Below are 3,939 nucleotides of genomic sequence, written 5' to 3'. Positions count from 1 at the left end.
GTGGAATATAGGAGAGAAATGGGTTGGGATATATATATATATATATAATTAGTAATATATTTTCAGAATTTCATTTTTAAGTAGTATGATAATTTTATTTTATTAAAAATTTTAATTAATTAAGTGTGAATTTTGATGTAGAACTTCAATTTCAACAAACTTATATTATAAATGAATATTTTGATAAGATAATCCTTGCTATTTCAAAAGTGAAATCCAAATGATCCAAACGTTTGAAATATTGTTAAAAATGTTATGATATTATTCAAGGGTCAAACAATCTCCAAATCTTGTATGTTCGTAGTCAAAGCAAACATCTTGGCAAGTGAAATCTAATAAATAAAAAATCACTCAATTCAAATATCATTAAAGTGCTTATAATAATTAAAGAAAGATATATAATTAAAAGTATCAAGATGAATTGCCTAAGGGAATACTTGGATATTTTGTCCAAATTATCGAAATGAAACAAAAAAAAAATCTATAAATAGCCCTTCATTCATCAAATGAGGGGGCTCAAACATATAGCTTGACTTAAAGTTGGAAAGAGCTAGGCCAATGATTAATGTATATGATTGTTGCTAGTGAATGCTATCACCCGATACATGTCATCCAACTATTATCGCCAAAGTATGATTGCTTGACCACTATCATGTTGCGAACATGGATTCAATGATTATAATTTTGACGAGAGCAAATATTTCTGACATTTATATTTTCTTACTATGATTATTATTGCATATCTGTTTTGGTTGCCCTCCCTACTAACATTTTAGGTTCTCAAGGTCAATTGCAATTCAAGCCAGCTCAAGAATGATAGATTAGGACTGAGTTAGTCTTTAAGTGTACTTCAAGAGTTTTTTACCTTTTTCTTGAGTAAAATGTAATAAAGTAGATCATGATATTAAGTAACCTTGCACACACACTCAGGAGGAGAAATTTTGTCTGTTTTAGAGTTTTTTATTTTTTGATCATATTGTCCGGGACGATACAAAATCATCATGGATAATCAGATAAAAATAAAAATCTTAATTAGGGCATCCTAGTTAAGACAACCAAGTTAAACAAAGCGTCCTGGACAATAGGCCTAAATCAAAAAACATCAGTTGCCAACTCGTTTAGGTATGATTTTATTTTAAGTAATCATATAGGACAATCTCATATTGTCTTGGATGATTCATTGCAATCATGCCTAAATTAATCAGGTGATTAAAGAAAGTAATTAATATTTGATTGAATCGATCATATCATCATGGATGATTAGTTATAAAAACATTCATTTTCTCATGGATCACCTAGACAAGCCAAACGATGTTTTTGACAAAAATCCTTGATTTTAAACTAATTGTAAAGGACGATTCAAGGATTGTCCTGAACGATATATTATATTTATTCATCGTCCAACATATATGACTCTAGACGAATAGAATGATGTGATGGATGATATGTAGGGTTTTGAACTAATCTTATATAACAATGTCCACATCGTCCTAGACGATCAGAATAAATAAGGGTTCTAATCATATAGGACGATGTCCATATTTGTGCTATTTTTTTATTTAATAGAATGTTAGATCTAAATTGAATAAGATACCCTATGAGATCATTAAGGGTAGGACACCCAATATTTCACACCTCCACGTCTTTAGTTATAAGTTTTTTATTCTTAACAATGGAAAATCACTCTTAAGAAAATTTGACCTAAAATTGATGAAGGAGTGTTCTTAAGATATTCAAGTGTGGGGAAATCGTTCAGAGTGTTTAATAAAAGGACATTGGTGATGGAGGAGACTACTCATATAGTGTTTGATGAATCTGATCCTAAGAAATCTAGAGTTAAGGAAAAAGATGAAGTTAGAGAGATTTCCTAAGAAGTAGAAACTATAAATTTGAAGAAAAGGGTATAGCCTCAAAACACTGATAGAGTATGTGAGATTACCCAAGGAGTAGAAACTGTAAATATGGAAGAAAGGGTAAAACCTCAAAACATTTTGCCTAGAGATTGACGATATTCTTCAAGTCATCCTAAAGAATTGATCTTAGGAGACCCTTCTAAAGGTGTTAGAACTAGGCATGGACTTATGAAGGAAGTAAACCACTCTGACTTTATCTCAATGACTGAACCCACCAATATTAATCAAGCTCTTTCTAATGAATTATAGATTTAGCTATATATGAACAACTTAACCAATTTGTGAGGAATAATGTTTGAGAGTTAGTAGAAAGATCTAAGAATCAAAGTGTGGTAGGAATCAAATAGGTCTTTAAAAATAAAATGAATGATTCTGGTGTGGTGGTTATGAATAAGGTAAGATTAGTGGCTAAGGGGTACAACCAACTAGAAGATATTGATTTTAAGGAGACCTTTACCCCTATAACTAGATTGGAAGCCATTAGAGTGCTACTAGCATTTTTCTGTTATAAGAAATTTAAGCTTTTCCAAATGGATGTCAATAGTGTCTTTTAAACGGGATAATAAAAGATGATGTGTTTATAGAGCAACCCCTAAGTTTTGAAATCCTGTTTATAAATTAAAAAAGACCTTATATGGATTAAAACAGGCACCCACAACTTGATATGAAAGGCCTAACACATTGCTATTAGAGAGGGAGTTTATTAAGGGGAGCATAGACACTGCCCTTTTTCTAAAAAAAAAAGGAGATAAGTTACTCATTATTCAGATTCATATTGATGATATACTTTTTAGATCTTCTAATAAAAAGTTATGTGATGATATTTTTAAAATAATGAGTAAAAAATTTGAGATGAGTATGAAGATAGAATTATCCTACTTTTTGGGATTTAGCATAAGACAGTTGGATAATAGAATATTTCTTAATCAATCAAAATATATTAATGACATCTTGAAGAAATATAAAATGGATAATGCCAAGACAATAAACACTCCTATGAGCTCTAGTGTTTAGTTATATAAGTACTTAAATAGAAAATATGTTGATCAAAAGAAGTATAGAAGAATGATTAGATTACTACTTTACTTGATTTAGTGTCTAGTGTTTGTCTCTATGCTATATTTCAAGCTGATCCTATAGAATCCCACCTAACTGCATTTAAGAGAATCCTTAGATATCTCTTAGGGACTCAAAACTTAAGAAAGAATCTAGTATCCTAGGTACAATACTTCTTTTAAAATTATTGAATATTCTGATTATAATTTTATAGGGTGTAGAGTGGATAGAAAGATCACTTCTGGAACTTGTCAATTCATAGGACAGTCCTTAGTCTCTTAGTCCAGTATAAAATAAAACTCTGTTAGACTTTCCACTACTGAAGCTGAGTACATTGCCTTAAAAACTTTTATGGCACAAGTCATTTGGTTAAAGTAACAAATTCTGGATTTAGGATTATCTGTTGGCACAATTATAATTCTATGTGATAACATCAGTATTATTTATATCTCTAAAAATCGTATCCAATATTCAAGGACCAAACATATTGATATAAGGCATCACTTTATTTGGGACAATATTACTAAAGGAGATATTGAGTTACACCATGTAGCAACTAAAAATCAACTGGCTAATATCTTTACTAAATCACTAGCCTTTGACACATTCAACATCTTGAGGATCAGTTTGGGTGTGATTGACACAAGTATATAAATTTGATAATTACTAAACTCTGAACCTTATATTTTATTATTTTTCTTTTGTTTTTATTTTCTGATTTTCTTTTGTTTTTGATTATTTCTTTCTTATTTTGATTGGTCGTTCCTATTTCTTTGCTAGTATTTTTCATGTTTTTAGTTTTGTATTTTTTTGCTCCTTTTAGTTTTCTTTTGATCACTGCTGAATTGATATTTTATGTATTATTTGTATTTTTTAAAATTTGTAATCAATGGTTGACATCCCTAAATTAGTTAAAGGAAGAAACAATATTGATCGTTTCCCTTCCTCTAACTCCTTTAGAGGTGTAAGT

Source organism: Dendrobium catenatum, unplaced genomic scaffold (genome assembly GCF_001605985.2).
Source record: "Dendrobium catenatum unplaced genomic scaffold, ASM160598v2 fragScaff_scaffold_896, whole genome shotgun sequence".
In the NCBI taxonomy this organism is placed as follows: Eukaryota; Viridiplantae; Streptophyta; class Magnoliopsida; order Asparagales; family Orchidaceae; genus Dendrobium; species Dendrobium catenatum.
The sequence above is the reverse complement of the archived record's forward strand: the minus strand, read 5'-3'. Positions refer to the sequence as shown.